Source organism: Lissotriton vulgaris, unplaced genomic scaffold, assembly GCF_964263255.1.
Source record: "Lissotriton vulgaris unplaced genomic scaffold, aLisVul1.2 SCAFFOLD_2708, whole genome shotgun sequence".
NCBI lineage: Eukaryota > Metazoa > Chordata > Amphibia > Caudata > Salamandridae > Lissotriton > Lissotriton vulgaris.
In genome coordinates, this window is record NW_028249324.1 from 35,921 (window position 1) to 60,541 (window position 24,621).

Consider the following 24,621-nt stretch of genomic DNA (forward strand, 5'->3'; position numbering starts at 1 on the left):
ACTCCTCTCTCTCGATGTCCAGACAAGTCAACGCAGTCTCATCCTCCTGCCTCAACGTACTTCGCATTCTCAAAAAGATCTTCCGCTGGATCCCCCTCGAGACAAGAAAGACTGTCACCCACGCACTGTTCACAAGTCGACTGGATTATGGTAACACACTATACGCCGGAATCACAGCAAAATTACAGAAAAAACTCCAACGCATCCAAAACGCATCAGCGCGACTCATATTGGACATCCCTTGCCAAGATCACATCACCGGACACCTAAAACACCTCCACTGGCTTCCCATCAACAAAAGAATTACATTCCGTCTTCTCACCCACGCACACAAGGCCCTCTACAATCTGGGACCCGAATGCCTCAACCATCGAATGTCCTTCTACAAACCAACCCGCCAACAAAGATCGTCCAATCAAGCCCTCGCCGCAGTCCCGCGCATCCGAAAATCCACCATGGGAGGAAGATCCTTCTCCTTCCTGGCAGCCAAGACCTGGAACTTACTCCCCACTCGCCTCCGCCTTACTCAAAACCACATCTCCTTCAGAAAAGAAATTAAAACCTGGCTATTCGACAAATAATGAACCCCTTCCCAAGCGCCTTGAGACCCTCTGGGTGAGTAGTGCGCGATATAAATGCCCAAACTTGAACTTGAACTTGCAGTGACCACAGCCTGGCAGATGCTCACTCTCACTGCAGAGACAAGTGCTCACTGAGGCAAACCCCAGAGCATCTCTCCTGCACTTGGGAGCGACTATCGCAAAAAAGAATGAAGTCCAAAAATGAATAGCAAGATGAAATCATGTTGAAAAAATTGAACTGTCAGTAACACAACCTGCTTCAGCCTAATTTAATTCTGTTTAAGTTGAGCACAGAAAGAAAGAAAAGGCATCCAAAGACCTTGAAGTGTAGAGAACCCCCAGGCTCGCACTCTCAAAAGCCAGACATCATCATTTCCACTCCTGCTGCCATATATAAGCAATAAAGGAAGCCACATTGAGGTCAGGCACATTGAACTGTCAGCCACATTGAGGTCAGGTCCATTGAACAGTCAGCCACATTGAGGTCAGGCCCATTGAACTGTCAGCCACATTGAGGTCAGGCACATTGAACTGTCAGCCACATTGAGGTCAGGCCCATTGAACTGTCAGCCACATTGAGGTCAGGCACATTGAACTGTCAGCCTGACGAAGTGTTAAATAGCCATGGCTGGCTGCCCACACCTGTGAAGGTAAGGTGCCAGATCATCAGTGTGAGTCCCATCTAACGCAGGTGGATGAACGAATGCCTCTGCGCCCATGGGGGTCTGAGCACAGGGAAGGCGGCAGAAGACACCCTGGGGGGGGTGGGGGGTACAGGGGATATGAGCAGCGGGCAAGCCTGCCTGCCCCCAGCCTCACTGAGTCTGGGCAGATGTCGCGCCATGTTGGATTTTCGCCCAATCAGCTGTTTGCCCAAGGTAAGTTCAGTGACTCACTTGATGAACTTATAGCATGGCGCCCAGCTGCCCTCTCCCTGCCACAAGGCGCTATATCAGCCATTAGTGTCACAGTGTCTCCTGCATCATCACACTCACAGAGGTGCCAGCCTCCCATGCAGAGGGCAGAGGGGCACTGGGTGCAGAGAGAAGGCTCATTACATGTCCTCCTGACGGCTCTGAAAGTCTTTAGAGAAACAATATCAGATTAGAATCATACACAATCCTTCGACGTCATTGCCTTAAGTAACAAGCCCACCAGCTCAGCCTAAACTTTGAGGCTGTTCTCTCTGGAAATTTCCAAAAACCGTGATTACAACTGTCCCTGGAGGTCTGTGAGGAGTGGTTTTCACTTTCGACCCTGTCAACTCAGACAAGAGTTTAATGGACAGAAGTAAAAAAAAACACAACAAACAGAAGGAATGTGCAGCGGGCCCCGCCCTCAGGCAGAATGTGCAGCGGGCCCCACCCCCCCGGGCAGAATGTGCAGCGGGCCCCGCCCTCGGGCAGAATGTGCGGTGGGCCCGCCCTCGGGCAGAATGTGGAGCGGGCCCCGCCCTCGGGCAGAATGTGCAGCGGGCTCCGCCCTCGGGCAGAATGTGCAGCGGGCCCCGCCCTCGGGCAGAATGTGCAGCGGGCTCCGCCCTCGGGCAGAATGTGCAGCGGGCTCCGCCCTCGGGCAGAATGTGCAGCGGGCCCCGCCCTCGGGCAGAATGTGCAGCGGGCCCCGCCCTCGGGCAGAATGTGCAGCGGGCTCCGCCCTCGGACAGAATGTGCAGCGGGCCCCGCCCTCGGGCAGAATGTGCAGCGGGCCCCACCCTCGGGCAGAATGTGCAGCGGGCTCCGCCCTCGGGCAGAATGTGCAGCGGGCTCCGCCCTCGGGCAGAATGTGCAGCGGGCCCCGCCCTCGGGCAGAATGTGCAGCGGGCCCCGCCCTCGGGCAGAATGTGCAGCGGGCCCTGCCCTCGGGCAGAGTGTGCTGTGGTTTGATAATGTGCACACGAGGATACGTCACTGTAAGCAAACCTCTTCTGAGTGCAGTATAGCACACAGATGTACACGCACATGCGTGTTAAAAGTCACCGTTTAGAAACATGTACATTTCAGTAACATTCCACTAAACAACAATACAGAAATGTCTAAAACATAAAAGAAAAATAGTTTGTCAAGATCTAAATTATAACAAATGAATTTCAGTCTTTTTTGCTTTTGTAAATATTCGGTCTTATCTCAGCTCATTTCAACTACGAACTGTGACATCACTTTAACATGTTTTTGATTAAGTAAAGATGGAAATATGCCAATGATTCTCAGCATTAAAGGGATGATTTATTAATCAGGGCTGTGTGTGAGCCTTAAAGGTCAGAGCTCTACAACTAAATGCATGGATAACCAGAGAATTCACATGAGAAAATCCACACTAGACAAGGTGCAAAGTCCAAACCATGAAGGTTTATTTCAAATATAAGAAGTCATTATAGGAAGCAAAAAGAAAATCCATTAAAAAATGATCAGAGTGCAAAGAAAAAAAAAACAGCAAAAGAAAGTTAATGGAATCAATAGCCAGAACCAAACATGGTCGACACAAAGCAATAAGGAGCCAAGGGGCATTCTGGGAAATGGACTGCTCCAAAGCAACACATGCCTAAGTGCGAATCAGTGAACATACTGACATGGAGTCTGCTTGGTAAGGATGAACAGCAGAGGCCTAGATCATTCCTGAATGGAGGAGTCAGTGTGGTGTTAAGGAAGGGATATCTTTGTGTCCAATAGTAAATCAGAAAACACATCACATGGTGCGATGACCTCTGCTCCGCATCTATTGAATAATCGTGTATTAAGCCATACAACAAAAAAACAAAGGGGCATATTACCAAGCAATAGCGATAATTATCGCTATTGCTTGGTTAGAGACAAAAATTTACTGCCGAGCTGCGGCAATTTTTATGGCAGATAAATGCGATAAAAATTGTCCGCAATGCATGAATATCACTGAAAAGTCCGCGATATTTATGCATTACCGAGCTAATGCTCTTAGCCATGTTATCCACCTCCCATTGGATAACATGGCAAAGAACTGCTCAGGGCAGGTGTTAGCTTTTGGAGATATTCGCGCTTAGCGCGAATATCTCCAAAAGTTGGTAATAGGAGATAGCGATGTTAGCGACTGTTTCCAGTCGCTAACATCTTGGCACGCCCACTTTGCATGTCATTAGTGATAAATATCACTGACATGCAAAGTGGGGCCCAAGATGGTCGCTATCTCCTACTAGCTGTCGCTAACTGGTGTTAGCGACAGCTAGGTAATAGGGAGATCATTTTATCTCCGCTTTCTTGGCTTTTAAAGCCAAAAAAACGGAGATAAACCCCCTTGATAATATGCCCAAAAGATCCCTCGATAATATAAACAAGTCTTCTGTTCAGCAAAAGGGAAATAGCCTTTAAATACATACATTACACGTTCCTTCCTTCAGGATCATCATGCATGCATAGGAGAAACATTCATTGATCCAGAACAAGCAGGACTGCAAAGCTAACTGAATCTCATACAATTCATGGAACACTGAATGTGACATTTGGGGCTCCATGGTCACAGGCAGAGAATGAAGAAACAAGATAGCGCACTTTGCACATTGCATACATTTTTGAAAGTGCATTTGGAGCTCTTCTAGACACACTCATATCAACTTTAAAAACTTTGTTAAATTGAAAACAGCAGAAAAAAAGAAGGTTGATCTCTTCTTTCTCATCGCACCACAGTAAGGGCCAGAATTCAACGCATCGCCTTCCCTGCAGCAAGAAAACGGCGCATCACCTCCCATGGCAAAATGAAACTGACGCATCACCTGCCCTGCCAAAATGAAACTAATGCATCACCCTCTCTGTCCAGAGGCAGGATACGACCCCTCACCTCCCCTGCCAGTATGGAACTGACGCATCCCCTCCACTGCCAGTAAGGAACTAACGCATCACCTGCCATGGCAGTAAGGAACTGACATGTCACCTCCCCTGCCAGTTAGGAACTGATGCATCATCTCCACTGCTAGTAAGGAACTGACGCGTCACTTCCCCTGCCCGTTAGGAACTGACATGTTATGTTATGTTATAAAAATATTTCTAGAGCGCACTGTCCCCGATTGGTTGCTTGGCGCTGTGATCAGCAATAACATGAACATAGAGGGAAGAGGGTTATAAAAATGCTTGTCTGAATAGCCAGGTCTTCAAGGCTTTCCGGAAGGAGAGGAGATCTTGACAATTCCGGGTCTCCATCGGGAGAGAATTCCACAAGCAGGAAGCAAGGGTAGCAAACCTACGACCTCCTGCACGCTTTAAGTTGAAGGAAGGCGACTGCAGGAGGTTCTGATGGAGTGAGCGTAGGTTGCGGGACGGGGTGTATTTGGAAATCAAGTTGTTGATGAATAATGGGCTTTTACAGTGAAGGGACTTGAAGATTATGCAACCAGTTTTGAAGGTACATCGCTGGGCCACAGGGAGCCAGTGTAGTTTCCTAAGGAGGGGGGTGGCTGTCTGACGCCTAGGTTGGTTCAGAATTAGCCTTGCGGCATGGTTCTGTGCCATCTGGAGTCGCTTAACTAGGTAGTTGGGAAGGCCTAGGTAGATGGTATTTGCGTAGTCCAGATGGGGCAGTACAGTAGAAATCACCACCTGGGTGAGTGCCTTGGGTGTAAGCAGGCGGCGTACCTTCCGGATTTTCTTCAGTTGGAAGAAACACTTGGAGACCACTTGACCAACTTGGGTTTTAAGAGATAGGTCACGGTCCACAGTGACTCCAAGTGTTTTAGCTGACAGGGAAGGTATTGGAGCTTGACCTAGTTCAGAAGGCCAATAATGCGGGCCCCAGTACTTGCTGCTTTCACCTGTCAGGACTAGTTCCGTTTTACCCGGGTTTAATTTGAGCTGGTTCTGGTCCATCCAAGTTTTGATGAAGCTCATGGTGAACTGGAAGTGCCGTATGGAGTCTTCGGTGTTGTCGATGGTGAACAGCAGCTGTAAGTCGTCTGCATAGTTGAAGACTCTCACCTGGTTATCTCTTAAGGTCTGAATCAGAGGGAGTATATACAAATTAAATAGGTGAGGAGACATGTCACCTCCCCTGCCAGTTAGGAACTGATGCATCATCTCCACTGCTAGTAAGGAACTGACGCGTCACCTCCCCTGCCAGTTAGGAACTGATGCATCATCTCCCCTGCTAGTAAGGAACTGACGCGTCACCTCCCCTGCCACTTAGGAACTGACGCGTCACCTCCCCTGCCAGTATGGAACTGACGCATCACCTTCACTGCCAGTAAGGAACTAACGCATCACCTGCCCTGCCAGTAAGAAACTGACGCGTCACCTCCCCTGCCAGTTAGGAACTGATGCAGCATCTCAACTGCTAGTAAGGAACTGACACGTCACCTCCCCTGCCAGTTAGGAACTGATGCATCATCTCCCCTGCTAGTAAGGAACTGACGCGTCACCTCACCTGCCAGTAAGGAACTGACGCGTCATCTGCCCTGCCAGTTAGGAACTGATGCATCACCTCCCCTGCCAGTTAGGAACTGGTGCATCATCTCCCCTGCTAGTAAGGAACTAACGCATCACCTCCCCTTCCAGTAAGGAACTGACGCGTCACCTCCCCTACCAGGGAGGAACTAATGCAACCCCTGCCCTGCCAGTAAGTGTCAAGGAGCTCACGAGTCTTACCTGTGACTTGTGAGTTTATCTTGAAGAGACGACATGAGCCCCCACCACCGAACCCATCTTACCACCCAAGCTCGCTGGGCACAGTTTAGGATGCTGATAGGCACGGGGAAGGAAGCCAAATAAAAGAATGTTGGGATGTACTTGTAAGGAACCTCCCTCTATTTGTTAACCACCGATTATATGGGTCACTATGAGGAAGAAATAAGAGCCCTTGTTACAATAAACACAAGTACATGACCTAGCCCTTTCCTTATCGCTCTCTTGATGTTCATGCAAGGAAAGTACCTGCGGAGGAAGTCGTCAGGTGAAGACTAAGAACCTGTTCTCCTTCAGGGGTCGGAGATTGTGAAGTACGGTGGACCAGCGTGGCGTGAAAAATCAGCAAGGCGCCTTATAGCGTGGAAAGGAAAACATAAACAGTTGCGCTACTGCGCAGTCTGGTGAAACCCCACAAAATCAGCAAAGCGTTATCTGGTGCGGAACAGGAAAACAAAACAGAACGTGTTCCTGCGCAGTTTGGATAAACTATACAAAATCAGCAAAGCGCCGTCTGGCGCGGAACAGGAAAACAAAACAGAACGCGCTCCTGCGTGGTTTGGTTAAACTATACAAAATCAGCAAAGCGCCGTCTGGCGCGGAACAGGAAAACAAAACGTATATTTGCGCTCCTGTGCGGTGACGTGTGTTCCTACAAAAATCAGCAAGCCCCTACTGGCACGGAAAAGGAATAAATCACCCAAAATGTGCTCCTGCACGGTTCAATACAGGGTGTATGAGAAGTGCCCCTATATTAACAGCAAGATGCCTACTGGCGTGAAGGGGAACCCACTGTACGCCTCAGCACATGAAGGGACGCGAGAGAGCAGCTTGCCAGTAGCACGTCTTCGTCAAGTCTAGACCGGGAAAGCACTCCGATTTGAGTCAAGAGAGAGGAACAGGGGTGCGAGACAATGCAAGACGTACCTTGAGTTTCGTGGACGTCCCGAGGGGAAAGGCAGGCAGAACAAACCTCTGTAGGCGAAGGATCATTGAAACTGGAATTCAAAGCGCTCGGCGGGCGGAAACCACAGGTCTTTAAGTGATTTCTCCCGGAAGCACTATCGCTGCCAGCAGTCTCTGAACAGCTAGACTGCTGACCCCTGATAGACCGGAAGTGAGTGAGAAGCCGACATCGGAAATGTCACGGAGCGGCTTCTCTAACCTCCCGGCAGGAACCGCAACACTATACCCGCCGGAACAAGACAGCACCCCCCACCAAAACACAGACCCCACCCCACCCGAGCCTCAAATAGTCGTGGCAGGGCGAGGGCAGAGGGGATGGGTAAGATGAAAGGCCCTAAGCAAACGGGGGCGTTCCGCATGTGGGACAAGCGCTCCCAGGACCGCTCCTTAGGGCCATACCCTTTCCAGTCAACCAAATAGAAGAGCCTCCCCCGGGTATGGCGGGAATCGAGGATAGCCCCAACCTCGTACTCCAAATGGTCATCTCGAAGGACGGGAGCAGGAGGAGCGGAGGTGACACAGTCGGGGTGAACAGCACTCAGAAGGGAGACATGGAATACCGGGTGTTCCCTGATGTGCGAGGGCAGAGTGAGCCTCATGGAAACACGGTTGATCACTCTCTCAATGGGAAAAAGGCCCACGAAGTGGGGCAGCAGCTTCTTGGGACCATGTACGTTGAGATTGTGCAAAGAGAGCCACACCCTGTCCCCCACAGCATATTCTGGTTCTGATGCACGGTGGCGATCTGCTTGGTATTTGTAGGCTTCTTTGGCCTTTGCTAGTTCAAAGCAAGCCTGCTGCCAGAGGTTGCGGAGCATGGTGTGGTACCCGTGGATGGAGGGTAACGAACAGGTCGACGTCACCTCCCTTGGGACCGTGTGCTGATGCTTCCCCTGGAAACAGAAGAAAGGAGACATTCTGTGAGAAGTTGGCCTGATATATGATGTTTCCAATTCTGGAACCATCTTGTATCAGTCCAAACAATCCCTTATGGTGTCTGGTTGTAAGTCAACCTTATAGACAAGCTATCCTAGTGGTAGCATGGACTAAGCAGCCTTAGAGGCTAAACTGAAGAGGTCGTATTAAGCGAGCTGTTTTACCAATCACAGTCCTGTAATATCAAAAGAAAGGACACCACACAAGTATATATTATAAAAATATATGTGTTTATTACTAAAATAATCCCCAGTACTCTTTATGAGCAAAGGGGCACAAGCGTTAAATCAAAAGCACAGTATGACATATGAAAGTTGCACAATTATGGATGAGGGCGGGTGGCCACTCAAACCATATACTAAGAAAGTGGTATAAGAGATACCAATCGAACAGTGGTTAGGCCTAGGGCCTAGGGAATTGCTGGGAGCAGTCGGGACAAGCAATGCTGAAGTTGGGAAAAGCCCACGGGATTCGGGTGCAGCGCTTAAAGCACACACATGCACCAATGCAAAGTAAATGGTGCGTAAAAGTTAGACAAATAGAGTTTAAGGATACTTCCGCTGAACCTAGAAGGACAAAACTTTAGACACAGACCCTAGAGGTGTGTAACAGTGTGGGAACACCGGCGTTGCTGAGTTACCTCACCCACAGGAAGCGGGTGCATAGGGTCGAAGTGGCGTCGGGTTTCGTCACGCAGGTTGTTGGTGCTTGAAGCTGAAGATGCTGCAGGCGATGTGAAGGAGAAGTGTCCGGTGTGATCCAAGGGTGGATCAGAGTTGTAAAGTACCTGAAAGCAGAGGGGACAGAGTCTGGGTCTGGGTCACTCAGCAGTGACCAGGGTGGAACCAGGCAATGTCGGGCGCAATCAGGTGGTTGTTGAGGAGCTTCTCTCCAATGCCACGTGGGCTCTAGGGCATCTGTGACGTCCAGGAGCGGGTCACGAGCTGTCCCATGCAGGTTCTCACCGTCGGCGCTGTTGGCTTCAAGATCAGAGCAAACAACACTTGGCAAGAGCAATCCACGCGGGATTGGAAGATTGCTTCTCACTCGGACCAGGAGGGTCAAAAAGGGTGCTCCTTTTCAGAGGAGCGGGTGCAAGTCTGGAGCAACCTGAATCACAAGTCGTATTTCGGTTTTCTTTGGCACAGGGACCACAAGCTGGCTGGCAAGTGACCGGGCCAATGCATTGAGCCAAAGAAAGCAGAAGGGCCCCACGCAGCACTCATCGAGTGTAGAGGGGTGAGCTTCAGTGCAAAAGTGGCTCAGGGTTGGGGCTTCTCAAACCCCGGTGTACAGCTTCAAAGGTCACCCCTGGGCTGCACAGTCAGCGTCTCGTTGTCTTTTCAAGATGGCGTGCCCCGCGCTTCCGGTCGTCTCCACGGGTCTCAGCTCTGCACGGACTGTGGATCGGGCTGTATGAAGGCAGGCAAGCTTGATCTCGTTGATCTCTGTCGCTCGAGTTCCGGCGGGAACTGCAACAAAGCAGATGTCAAGGTGCTGGATGGTGCCTGTTTGCACAGGGTGGTCACTCCTTGACCACAAGGGAGATTCTTCAGTCTTCTTCATCTAGTAGAATGTCGAGGGTCCAGAGTTTCATTTCAAATGTTTCAGCAGGATAATCTGAGTGCGTTGGCCCTACTCCCATTCTTATACCAATCTAGGGGGCTGGATTACCTGCTAGGTCCCCTCCTATGGGTGGGACCCAGGAAGGTGGTGGATACACCCCTTTCCCTTTGATCTAGGCCGCGCTGGGACTGAGGCTGGTGTGCCCCAGAACCGGTTTGGCCTGATTATGCAAGGGGCAGCCTTGTGCTCCCCAGGCAGTGTCTGGTTTCTTTCAAACCTCCCTGCTACAATCCACTATCTCCTGTCTGGGGTGGTGTAACACCTCCCTGCAACAGGAAAGCCTTTGTCCAGGCCTCCTCTGCTGAGTTTCAGTCAGCAGCAGGAGGTCAGACTTGTGTCTGTGCAGAGGCATCCATTTTGTGGAACTGAGGCTCTTTTAAAATCAACCGCGTTTTAGCAAAGTAACATGTCGTCTCCCTCTAGAGGGGTGGAATGCTACCCCCGTTGCCAGGACTGGCGAGGGGGTAGTATTCCAAATCTTATGACACCTTACACGACATGTTTTGATAAAGCCAAACCAAAGTTGACATATAACCGCGAGGATTATAATGCACTTAATAGTATATGTTATGGCATTATCCCGGAACAGCTTAGGGAATTGGTCCCGACCGCTGCAGACAGGCTCAGCTCATGCTAGAGCACCATCTCACATAAAACCAAGCACTCTGCCTCCAGGATTGTTGAGGCCTGCCATAGGAGTGACTGATAGGTATATATGTGTCCAGATAGGTTTAGATATAGGCATACTATATCTAAGCAAGGGGTGATTACACCACCTTGCCCCAGCTGAGTGATCAGCCAGTTGTGTCAATTTTAGATAGCCAGCCAGGGGTGGCAAAAGTTATGCTGCAGCCCCTGGTAGGCCGTGGATGCACCTATGCCCTGGGCACCTATAGTGCTCTGTACAGGGGCTGATAAGGTGACCCAAGCCAATCTAGTTATGCACCTTGGGTACATGGAATCCATTTTACAGAGAGAGCAGATAGCCTGGAGCCCTGATTAGCAGGGAACCAGGCCAACTAAGTCGAAAACCAGCTAAACACAAGGCAAAAAATCTGGGGTAACCATAGTCAGGTAGCCACCTTCCTACACATTCCTATAGCAAAGTGGGTACTGTTATGGTATGCGTATTCCACCATCCACAGTACCTCCGTTCATTCCTTGTCTGTTGTCAGTAGTATACAGCGCAGAAACTGCTCCATGGTATGATTCGTTCTTTCTGCCTGACCGTCAGTCTGTGGGTGATAGGCCGATGACAGGTGGACGTCTATGTCCAGAGCTGCACAGACCTCATTCCAGAACCGGGACACGATCTGAGGACCCCTATCTGTGATCAACACTGATGGTAGCTCTTGGAGACGGACAACGTTGTGCAGGAAAACGATAGCCAGTTCCGTCGCGGAAGGCAGCTTTCTCAACAATACAAAGTGTGCCATCGTGGTAAGGTGATCAACAATGGTCAGGATCATAGTGTAACCGGAAGTGGTAGAGGGCAGTTCCACCACGAAGTCCATAGAAAGGGTATGCCAAGGGTAGGGAGGAACCGGAATGGGATGTAGCAGACCCACAGAAGAACCGGGTATGCTCTTCCCCTGTGCACAGATAGCACAACGAGCTACATATGAGCGCACGTCAGTCTCCAAGGCAGGCCACCAGAAGTGTCTTCGCTGCAAGTCCAGGGTTTTATGATACCCCGGACGGTTGGACAAAGGATGATCATGACACCAGTACAGGGCTTGTTGTTGATTGGCAACCCATGGTAAGAAAAACTGATCTCCCTTGTACATGAGGCCATTCCTTAGGGTGATTCCTTCATGCTCTTCCGCCAGAACAGCAGGATCCGTCCTTCTGATATCCTCTTTCAACTGGGATAGGAAGGTGGACAATAAGACCCCTCCTTGAAAGCAACCGTTAGGTATGATCGATACAGGTTCAGCCTGTGGTGTGGCATGTTCATCCTCGTCCAAGCGGTACAAAGCATCTGCCTTGGCGTTCTCTCTGCCCGGCCGATAGGTGATGATGAAGTTGTACTCGTTGAAGAAGAGTGTCCAACGGAGCTGTCTGGTGGTCAATGCATGGGCTGAATGAAGAAACTGCAGATTCCGGTGGTCGGTATAGATGGTCACCGGATGTTTGGTATCTTTCAAGTAGTGGCGCCATACCTCGAATGCTGTCTTGATGGCAAGCAGTTCCCGGTCAGATACAGCGTAGTTTCTTTCAGCTGGTTGCAACTTCCTGGAGTAATAGGCCACCGGATGGAGTAGACCCGTGGCTACGTTTCTCTGTGAGAGCACACCACCCACCACCCATCTTGTGAGGCATCTGCTTCCACCACAAATGGCTGTTCGGAGTCGGGATGTACCAGGATCGGAGCCGTAGTGAACCTGTCCTTTAGAACCCGGAAGGCTTGTCTGCTGTGGCATCCCAACAGAACCGGACTCCTTTCCTTAACAGTCTGGTGATGGGGCTTACTATATGGGAAAAACCTGCAATAAAACGACGGTAATAGTTTGAGAAGCCGAGGAATCTCTGGACCTGCTTCCCCATGGTAGGAGATGGCCATTGTATGATGGCTTCCACTTTCTTGTGGTCCATCTGGATGCCTGCGGGGGTGATGATGTGCCCCAAGAACTCAACTGTTGTGACATGGAAAACACTCTTCTCTAGTTTCACGTATAGACTGTGCACTTCCAGTCACTGTAGGATGGTTCTGACGTGTTGTACATGTTCGGCTGTGGTCTGCGAATAGATCAGGATATCATCGATGTACACGATACAGTACTGGTCGATGTATTCCCTGAGTGCTTCATCTATGAAGAACTGGAACGCTGATGGCGCGTTGCAGAGTCGGAAAGACATGAACTGGTACTCGAACAACCCATATCTGGTTCGGAATGCGGTCTTCCATTTGTCACCCTTTTGGACTCTGACAAGATGGTAGGCTCCCCTTAGGTCCAGTTTGGTATATGCGGTGGCATTCTTCACCTGATCCAACAGGTTAGAGATCAAAGGAAGCGGGTACCTGTTCTTTATCGTGATGGCGTTTATGGCCCTAAAGTATATACAGGTTCTCAAGTCACCCTCCTTTTTCTTCACAAAAAAGAGAAGAGAGGATACCGGTGACCTTGAGTGCCGTATAAGGCCATTGTGTAGATACTCATCCAGATAAGAACGGAGGTGATCGTTTTCCTTCTCAGTAAGGGAGTCTATTTGACTGCATGGAAGCATGGATCCAGGAGTCAGGTCTATCCTGCAGTAGAAGGAGCAGTGGGGAAGAAGGGTGTTTGCTCCTTTCTTGTCGAATACTGCCGCGAGATCCAGGTACTCGTCAGGCACAACGCCATGAGATACTGCACCGGTTCCAGTCAGGGGGCAACGCATGAACCCGTACTGCTTGGTTTCTACATGACGCCAGTGGTATGTAACAAGAAGCAGTGCATTTTTCAGAGTCCAAGGACATGTTTCCAGACGCCCAATCAATCCGTGGGTTATGGTGTACCAGCCACGGAAGGCCTAGGATCACCCGAAATTGGGGTGTGTCTATAACATCAAAAGAGATGTCCTCAGAGTGGTGATTTTCAAAGGTCATGACCACTTCCTCGGTTTGATATCGAATAAGGCCAGAGGTGAGATCTGTGCCATCCACTGCCTTGACGGTCTCGGGTTTGGCCTTTTGCACAGCACTCATTCCCAGATCCTTCATATACAGAGTGTCAATGAAATTGCCTGTTGCACCTGAGTCCAATAGCGCGGTGATATGCCATTCCTGGCCGGTGCGTGCTCGCAGGACAACTTCCACTCCCAGATGCTGAGTGCCCCGAAAAAAGGCAGAGTTCGCAGTCTCATCAGAGGAACAACCCAGTAGCTGAACCCCTTCGTCTACTGGGTTTCTTCGTTTCCCGTCTTGGTCCCTCGGGATACGGGTAGTGCAAAAGGTCTCCTGCCTCTTGCTCGACCTGGCTTCACCGGGCATTCTCTCACGAAATGACTGTTCTTACCACCGTCAAGGCACTGGTTCTGCTTTCTCCATCTGTCCCTTTCTTCTAGGTAAAAGGCCCTCTGATACCGCCTATTTGAATGGGTTCCAGTGCCTCAGTAGTAGTCGTCGTTTCTTCCTTAGGTTTTTCTTTTTATGACAGAAATTGGTTGTCGCTTCCTTTGCCTTCTCGGTTTTTCGTTCTTGCAGTCTGTAATTGACCTTCACAACTAGGTCGATGAAAGGCCCGATTTCGTACGGTGGTTCAGGCATATGTGCGATCAGATCCTTCAGTTCATCGCGCAGTCCTCTGTAGAACACGGACACCTTCTTGGACTCCGGCCACTGTGCTTCAATAACCAGTCTGCCGAAGGTGGTGATGTAATGAAGGAGCTCCATGTTACCCTGCTTGAGGTTGAGTAGCTCGTTGTCTTCGGCCTGCACGAAGGTATGACGACCGAACATATGCCTCATCGTCTCTTTGAAGACAGGAAGGTTATACAACATGGAGTCGTCATTCTCGACCAGTGAAATGGACCATTGAGCTGCGTCACCTCCCATGTAGGATAGTATTAACGCTACCTTAGCGGCGTCGTCAGGAAAGGCCGCTGCTTGGGCCATGAAATGGAGGTGGCACTGGTGAAGGAAGACACTGTACTTGGTGCTTTCGCCGTAGAAACGCTCAGGTGGTGCTAACTGGACAGGGTGTGGGGCTATCACTTCAATGGTGTTGTCAGGGTTCCCCGGACCGCAAGCACCATCAGAGGTAAACGTAGGCCCACCTGTCCTTGCAAGACTGCCATGTCTTGACGAAGGCTAAGGTTTTCTGCCTGAATCCCCGCTAACAAAGCAGCTATGTCCTGCAGGGTGACCTCGGGGTCACTCATGTCGCCCGGGCAAAAAGATAAACTTGGGCTTTGAATTCTGTCAAGGAGCTCAAGAGTCTTACCTGTGACTTGTGAGGTTATCTTGCAGAGACGACATGAGCACCACCACCGATCCCATCTTACCACCAAAGCTGGCTGTGCACAGTTTAGGATGCTGATAGGCACGGGGAAGGAAGCCAAATAAAAGAATGTTGGGATGTACTTGTAAGGAAACTCCCTCCGTTCGGAAACCACCGGGTCTATAGGTCACTATGAGGTAGAATTAAGAACCGTTGTTACAATAAACACAAGTACATGACCTAGCCCTTTCCTTATCCCTCTCTTGATGTTCATGCAAGGAAAGTACCTGCGGAGGAAGTCGTCAGGTGGACACCACGAACCTGTTCTCCTGCAGGGGTCGGAGATTGTGAAGTACGGTGGCCCAGCGTGGCGTGAAAAATCAGCGAGGCGCCATATAGCGCGGAAAGGAAAACATAAACAGTTGAGCTCCTGCACGGTCTGGTGAAACCCCACAAAATCAGCAAAGCTCCACCTGGCGCGGAACAGGAAAACAAAACAGAACGCGCTCTTGCGCGGTTTGGTTAAACTATACAAAATCAGCAAAGCGCCGTCTGGCGCGGAACAGGAAAACAAAACAACGCGCTCCTGCGCAGTTTGGTTAAACTATACAAAATCAGCAAAGCGCCGTCTGACGCGGAACAGGAAAATAAAACGTATATTTGCGCTCCTGCGCTGTGACATGTGTCCCTACAAATATCAGCAAGCGCCTACTGGCGTGGAAAAGGAATAAATCACCCAAAATGCGCTCCTGCACGGTTCAATACAGGGTGTATGAGAAGTGCCCCTATGTTAACAGCAAGACGCCTACTGGCGTGAAGGGGAACCCACTGTGCGCCTCAGCACATGAAGGGACGCGAGAGAGCAGCTTGCCGGTAGCGCGTCTTTATCGAGTCTAGACCGGGAAAGCCCTCTGATTTGAGTCAAGAGAGAGGAACAGGGGTGCGAGACAATTCCAGACGTACCTTGAGTTTCGTGGACGTCCCGAGGGGAAAGGCAGGCAGAACAATCCTCTGTAGGCAAAGGATCGCAAATCTGGAATTCAAAGCGCTCGGCGGGTGGAAACCACAGGTCTTTAAGTGGTTTGCCCCGGAAGCGCTATCGTCGCTGGCAGTCTCTGAACAGCTAGACTGCTGACCCCTGATAGACCGGAAGTGAGTCAGAAGCTGACTTCGGAAACGTCACGGGGCGGCTTCTCTAATCTCCCGGCAGGAACTGCAACACTATACCCACCGAAACATGATAGTAAGGAACTGATGCATCACCTGCCCAGCCAGTAAGGAACTGATGCATCATCTCCCCTGCCAGTAAGGAACTTACGCATTACCTGCCCTGCCAGTAAGGAACTGATGCATCACCTGCCCTCCTAGTAAGGAACTCTGAGCATCGCCTCCTGTACCAAAATGGAACTGACGCATCACCTCCCATGCCAAAATGAAACTGATGCATCACCTTCTCTGTCCAGCAGCAGGATCGGACCCGTCACCTTCGCTGTCAGTAAGGAACTGACGCATCACCTGCCCTGCCAGTAAGGAACTGATGCATCACCTGCCCTGCAGTAAGGAACTGATGCATCACCTCCACTGCCAGTAAGGAACTGATGCATCACCTCCCCTGCCAGTAAGGAACTGAGGCATCACCTGCCCTGCCAGTAAGGAACTGATGCATCACATTCCCTGCCAGTAAGGAACGCTGCGCATCACCTCCTGTGCCAAAATGGAACTGACGCATCACCTCCCCAGCCAAAATGAAACTGATGCATCACCTTCTCTGTCCATCAGCAGGATCCGACCCGTCACCTCCGCTGTCAGTAAGGAACTGATGCATCACCTGCCCTGCCAGTAAGGAACTGATGCATCACCTCCCCTGCTAGTAAGGAACGCTCCACATCACCTCCTGTGCCAAAATAGAACTGACGCATCACCTCCCATGCCAAAATGATACTGATGCATCAACTTCTCTGTCCAGCAGCAGGATCGGACTTGTCACCTCCGCTGTCAGTAAGAAACTGACGATTCACCTGCCCTGCCAGTAAGGAACTGATGCATCACCTGCCCTGCTAGTAAGGAACGCTGCGCATCACCTCCTGTGCCAAAATGGAACTGACGCATCACCTCCACTGCCGGTAAGGAACTGACACATCACCTGCCCTGCCAGTAAGGAACTGATGCATCACCTGCCCTGCAGTAAGGAACTGATGTATCACCTCCCTTGCCAGTAAGGAACTGATGCATCACCTCCCCTGCCAGTAAGGAACTGACGCATCACCTGCCCTGCCAGTAAGGAACCGATGTATCACCTGCCCTGCTAGTAAGGAACGCTGCGCATAACCTCCTGTGGCAAAATGGAACTGACGAATCACCTCCCATGCCAAAATGAAACTGATGCATCACCTTCTCTCTCCAGCAGCAGGATCGGACCTGTCACCTCTGCTGTCAGTAAGGAACTGATGCATCACCTCCCCTGCCAGTAAGGAAGTGATGCACCACCTCCCCTGCCAGTAAGGAACTGACTCATCACCTGCCCTGCCAGTAAGGAACTGATGCATCACCTCCCCTGCCAGTAAGGAACGCTGCGCATCACCTCCTGTGCCAAAATGGAACTGACGCATCACCTCCCATGCCAAAATGAAACTGATGCATCACCTTCTCTGTCCAGCAGCAGGATCGGACCCGTCACCTCCGCTGTCAGTAAGGAACTGACGCATCACCTGCCCTGCCAGTAAGGAACTGATGCATCACCTGCCCTGCAGTAAAGAACTGATGCATCACCTCCACTGCCAGTAAGAAACTGATGCATCACCTCCCCTGCCAGTAAGGAACTGATGCATCACCTGCCCTGCCAGTAAGGAACTGATGCATCACATCAGTACATGAACTTGCTTCGTCCAACAGGGCTGCGGCTTCAATTCCCCCTTCCCAACCGCTTTGCGACTCACTCAATGACTTCTTCTTTGACAAGGTCGCAAAGATCAAAGCCAACATTCCTCTCCCTTCCCCCACATTTACCAACCCCTCCCCGCCCGTTGTCACGTCCAAACTCACTTCCATCCCTCCCTTAACCAAGGCCACGCTCTTCCCCCTGCTTCAAAAGGTAAAGTCAGGCTCTCCCCTTGACTTTGCCCCCGCTCACATTCTAAGAGAAATCTTCCTGAACTGCCCCACTCCTGCCCTCACACTCTTGAATGACTCGCTCAGCAACGGAGTGGTCCCTACTGCCCACAAATTTGCGGCTATCATCCCCATTTTAAAAAAACCCGGTGCTGACCCTTCTTCCCCTTCCAATTACCATCCCATCTCCCTTCTGCCTTACCTGGGCAAGGTTCTAGAAACCCACGTGACCAGCACCCTGAGCACCTATGTGGAGACCAACCACTGCCTCTCGTCCAGGCAGGCCGGCTTTCGCCCACTCCACTCCACTGAGAGGGTGGTGACCTCAGTGATGGACAGCCTACGCGAGGGCATTGACACTAATTGTCCGCAGGCCCTCATCCTTTTAGACCTGTCCGCCGCTTTTGACACGGTGGACCATTCCACCCTTCTCACCCGTGTCAAGGCGGCGGGCATCGAGGGCCTGGCCTTCGCCTGGCTTGAGTCCTTCCTGAGCGACAGGGCTCAGGCGGTTCACCTAGCTGGCTTCACCGCTGCCCCTCGTAAGGTTGTATGCGGAGTCCCCCAAGGTTCCTCACTTTCCCCTCTTCTTTTTAATTTGTACATCTACCCTCTCATTTTTTTGTTACAGCAGCTCGATGTCACGGTGTTTAATTACGCCGATGACCTCCAGCTAATTTTCAATCTTTCCCACTCCTCCTCCTCTTCCCAGAACGTCCAGTCTGTCATGTTGTTCATCCAAGACTGGATGAACTGCAACCACCTCAAACTCAACCCAGACAAGACTGAGTTAGTCTTGACCGGAGGTGGTTGCAGTCCCTGGTCCCCTTCCCACTGGCCCTCCTCACTTGGTGCCCCCCCACTCCCAGTTCCCAAGGTCAAAACCCTTGGTATATTTCTCCACTCTTCACTCTCTGTTCACTCACAGATCACCTCGGTTGTTTCCTCTTGTTTTTTTTCCCTGAGAACTATCAGGAGGATTTCTCGCTTCTTCTCTCTGCCTGCGTTAAAAATCATAGTGATGGCCATGGTGCTCTCGCGCCTTGATTACGGCAACATCATTTACAATGGAGCTCCAGCCTACGCCATTCACCGTTTGCAGCTAGTGCAGAATCAGGCAGCCCGCCTGATCCACGGCCTGCCCAAATTCCATCGGGTTACCCCCTTAATGCAGGCACTGCACTGGCTGCCGGTAAAAGAGCGAGCCTTGTTTAAACTTGGCTGTACCACCTTCCAGGCCAAAATGGGCACCGCTCCGGAGTTCATCTGCTCCGCCATCAAACCCTATATACCTGGCAGAGAGCTTCGATCTACCCACCAGGCCCTGCTAACCATCCCCCGTTTTCGAAAGAAAAAGGCCGGAGGAACTAAATTTGCAGTTCTCGCTCCTGCGTTCTGGAACTCCCTTCCGACAGAACTCCGGATGACATCCTCCTATACTAAGTTTCGGAAGGGTCTCAAAACTCTGCTCTTTTCCCAAGCCTACAAGGTCTGATCCCTCTCTGCTCCTGTCACCCCTTGCAGTCTAAAAGCGCCAAGAAACCGCGTGGTAGAAGAGCGCTATATAAGTATTTTTAAATTCAAATTAAATTTTTAAATTCAAAATCCTCTGCCAGTAAGGAACGCTGTGCATCACCTCCTGTGCCAAAATGGAACTGACGCATCACCTCCCCAGCCAAAATGAAACTGATGCATCACCTTCTCTGTCCATCAGCAGGATCCGACCCGTCACCTCCGCTGTCAGTAAGGAACTGATGCATCACCTGCCCTGCCAGCAAGGAACTGATGCATCACCTGCCCCTGCGAGTAAGGAACGCTGCACATCACCTCCTGTCCCAAAATGGAACTGACACATCACCTCCCATGCCAAAATGAAACTGATGCATCAACTTCTCTGTCCAGCAGCAGGATCGGGCTTGTCACCTCCGCTGTCATTAAGAAACTGACGAATCACCTGCCCTGCCAGTAAGGAACTGATGCATCACCTGCCCTGCTAGTAAGGAACGCTGCGCATCACCTCCTGTGCCAAAATGGAACTGACGGATCACCTCCACTGCCAGTAAGGAACTGACACATCACCTGCCCTGCCAGTAAGGAACTGATGCATCACCTGCCCTGCAGTAAGGAACTGATGTATCACCTCCCTTGCCAGTAAGGAACTGATGCATCACCTCCCCTGCCAGTAAGGAACTGACGCATCACCTGCCCTGCCAGTAAGGAACCGATGTACCACCTGCCCTGCTAGTAAGGAACGCTGCGCATCACCTCCTGTGCCAAAATGGAACTGACGAATCACCTCCCATGCCAAAATGAAACTGATGCATCACCTTCTCTCTCCAGCAGCAGGATCGGACCTGTCACCTCTGCTGTCAGTAAGGAACTGATGCATCACCTCCCCTGCCAGTAAGGAACTGATGCACCGCCTCCCCTGCCAGTAAGGAACTGACTCATCACCTGCCCTGCCAGTAAGGAACTGATGCATCACCTCCCCTGCCAGTAAGGAACGCTGCGCATCACCTCCTGTGCCAAAATGGAACTGCCGCATCACCTCCCATGCCAAAATGAAACTGATGCATCACCTTCTCTGTCCAGCAGCAGGATCCGACCCGTCACCTCCGCTGTCAGTAAGGAACTGAAGCATCACCTGCCCTGCCAGTAAGGAACTGATGAATCACCTCCCCTGCTAGTAAGGAACGCTGCACATTCCCTCCTGTGCCAAAATGGAACTGACGCATCAACTCCGATGCCAAAATGAAACTGATGCATCACCTTCTCTGTCCAGCAGCAGGATCGGAGCCGTCACTTCCGCTGTCAGTAAGGAACTGACGAATCACCTGCCCTGCCAGTAAGGAACTGATGCATCACCTGCCCTGCTAGTAAGGAACGCTGCGCATCACCTCCTGTGCCAAAATGGAACTGACACATCGACTCTCCTGCCAGTATGGAACTGACACATCACCTGCCCTGCCAGTAAGGAACTGATGCATCACCTGCCCTGCAGTAAGGAACTGATATATCACCTCCCTTGCCAGTAAGGAACTGATGCATCACCTCCCCTGCCAGTAAGGAACTGACGCATCACCTGCCCTGCCAGTGAGGAACCGATGTATCACCTGCCCTGCTAGTAAGGAACGCTGCGCATCACCTCCTGTGCCAAAATGGAACTGACGAATCACCTCCCATGCCAAAATGAAACTGATGCATCACCTTCTCCCTCCATCAGCAGGATCGGACCTGTCACCTCTGCTGTCAGTAAGGAACTGATGCATCACCTCCCCTGCCAGTAAGGAACTGATGCACCACCTCCCCTGCCAGTAAGGAACTGACTCATCACCTGCCCTGCCAGTAAGGAACTGATGCATTACCTCTCCTGCCAGTAAGGAACGCTGCGCATCACCTCCTGTGCCAAAATGGAACTGACGCATCACCTCCCATGCCAAAATGAAACTGATGCATCACCTTCTCTGTCCAGCAGCAGGATCGGACCCGTCACCTCTGCTGTCAGTAAGGAACTGACGCATCACCTGCCCTGCCAGTAAGGAACAGATGCATCACCTGCCCTGCAGTAAGGAACTGATGCATCACCTCCCCTGCCAGTAAGGAACTGATGCATCACCTGCCCTGCCAGTAAGGAACTGATGCATCACATCCCCTGCCAGTAAGGAACGCTGCGCATCACCTCCTGTGTCAAAATGGAACTGACGCATCACCTCCCATGCCAAAATGAAACTGATGCATCACCTTCTCTGTCCAGCAGCAGGATCCGACCCGTCACCTCCGCTGTCAGTAAGGAACTGAAGCATCACCTGCCCTGCCAGTAAGGAACTGATGCATCACCTCCCCTGCTAGTAAGGAACGCTGCACATTCCCTCCTGTGCCAAAATGGAACTGACGCATCACCTCTGATGCCAAAATGAAACTGATGCATCACCTTCTCAGTCCAGCAGCAGGATCGGAGCCGTCACCTCCGCTGTCAGTAAGAAACTGACACATCACCTACCCTGCCAGTAAGAAACTGATGCATCACCTGCCATGCTAGTAAGGAACGCTGCGATTCACCTCCTGTGCCAAAATGGAACTGACGCATCACCTCCCATGCCGAAATGAAACTGATGCATCACCTTCTCTTTCCAGCAGCAGGATTGGACCCGTCACCTCCGCTGTCAGTAAGAAACTGACACATCACCTGCCCTGCCAGTAAGGAACTGATGCATCACCTCCCCTGCTAGTAAGGAACGCTGCACATCACCTCCTGTGCCAAAATGGAACTGCCGCATCACCTCCCATGCCAAAATGAAACTGATGCATCACCTTCTCTGTCCAGCAGCAGGATCCGACCCGTCACCTCCGCTGTCAGTAAGGAACTGAAGCATCACCTGCCCTGCCAGTAAGGAACTGATGAATCACCTCCCCTGCTAGTAAGGAACGCTGCACATTCCCTCCTGTGCCAAAATGGAACTGACGCATCAACTCCGATGCCAAAATGAAACTGATGCATCACCTTCTCTGTCCAGCAGCAGGATCGGAGCCGTCACTTCCGCTGTCAGTAAGGAACTGACGAATCACCTGCCCTGCCAGTAAGGAACTGATGCATCACCTGCCCTGCTAGTAAGGAACGCTGCGCATCACCTCCTGTGCCAAAATGGAACTGACACATCGACTCTCCTGCCAGTATGGAACTGACACATCACCTGCCCTGCCAGTAAGGAACTGATGCATCACCTGCCCTGCAGTAAGGAACTGATATATCACCTCCCTTGCCAGTAAGGAACTGATGCATCACCTCCCCTGCCAGTAAGGAACTGACGCATCACCTGCCCTGCCAGTGAGGAACCGATGTATCACCTGCCCTGCTAGTAAGGAACGCTGCGCATCACCTCCTGTGCCAAAATGGAACTGACGAATCACCTCCCATGCCAAAATGAAACTGATGCATCACCTTCTCCCTCCATCAGCAGGATCGGACCTGTCACCTCTGCTGTCAGTAAGGAACTGATGCATCACCTCCCCTGCCAGTAAGGAACTGATGCACCACCTCCCCTGCCAGTAAGGAACTGACTCATCACCTGCCCTGCCAGTAAGGAACTGATGCATTACCTCTCCTGCCAGTAAGGAACGCTGCGCATCACCTCCTGTGCCAAAATGGAACTGACGCATCACCTCCCATGCCAAAATGAAACTGATGCATCACCTTCTCTGTCCAGCAGCAGGATCGGACCCGTCACCTCTGCTGTCAGTAAGGAACTGACGCATCACCTGCCCTGCCAGTAAGGAACTGATGCATCACCTGCCCTGCAGTAAGGAACTGATGCATCACCTCCCCTGCCAGTATGGAACTGATGCATCGCCTGCCCTGCCAGTAAGGAACTGATGCATCACATCCCCTGCCAGTAAGGAACGCTGCGCATCACCTCCTGTGTCAAAATGGAACTGACGCATCACCTCCCATGCCAAAATGAAACTGATGCATCACCTTCTCTGTCCAGCAGCAGGATCCGACCCGTCACCTCCGCTGTCAGTAAGGAACTGAAGCATCACCTGCCCTGCCAGTAAGGAACTGATGCATCACCTCCCCTGCTAGTAAGGAACGCTGCACATTCCCTCCTGTGCCAAAATGGAACTGACGCATCACCTCTGATGCCAAAATGAAACTGATGCATCACCTTCTCAGTCCAGCAGCAGGATCGGAGCCGTCACCTCCGCTGTCAGTAAGAAACTGACACATCACCTGCCCTGCCAGTAAGGAACTGATGCATCACCTGCCATGCTAGTAAGGAACGCTGCGCATCACCTCCTGTGCCAAAATGGAACTGACGCATCACCTCCCATGCCGAAATGAAACTGATGCATCACCTTCTCTTTCCAGCAGCAGGATTGGACCCGTCACCTCCGCTGTCAGTAAGAAACTGACACATCACCTGCCCTGCCAGTAAGGAACTGATGCATCACCTCCCCTGCTAGTAAGGAACGCTGCACATCACCTCCTGTGCCAAAATGGAACTGACGCATCACCTCCGATGCCAAAATGAAACTGATGCATCAACTTCTCTGTCCAGCAGCAGGATCGGACTTGTCACCTCCGCTGTCTGTAAGGAACTGACTAATCATCTGCCCTGCCAGTAAGGAACTGATGCATCACCTGCCCTGCTAGTAAGGAACGCTGTGCATCACCTCCTTTGCCAAAATGGAACTGACGCATCACCTCCACTGCCAGTAAGGAACTGACACATCACCTGCCCTGCCAGTAAGGAACTAATGCATCACCTGCCCTGCAGTAAGGAACTGATGCATCACCTCCCTTGCCAGTAAGGAACTGATGCATCACCTCCCCTGCCAGTAAGGAACTGACGCATCACCTGCCCTGCCAGTAAGGAACCAATGAATCATCTGCCCTGCTAGTAAGGAACGCTGCACATCACCTCCTGTGCCAAAATGGAAATGATGCATCATCTTCTCTCTCCAGCAGCAGGATCGGACCTGTCACCTCTGCTGTCAGTAAGGAACTGATGCATCACCTCCCCTGCCAGTAAGGAACTGACTCATTACCTGCCCTGCCAAGTAAGGAACTGATGCCTCACCTCCCCTGCCAGTAAGGAACGCTGCGCATCACCTCATGTGCCAAAATGGAACTGACGCATCACCACCCTTGCCAAAATGAAACTGATGCATCACCTTCTCTGTCCAGCAGCAGGATCCGACCCGTCACCTCCGCTGTCAGTAAGGAACTGAAGCATCACCTGCCCTGCCAGTAAGGAACTGATTTATCACCTCCCCTGCTAGTAAGGAACGCTGCACATTCCCTCCTGTGCCAAAATGGAACTGACGCATCACCTCCGATGCCAA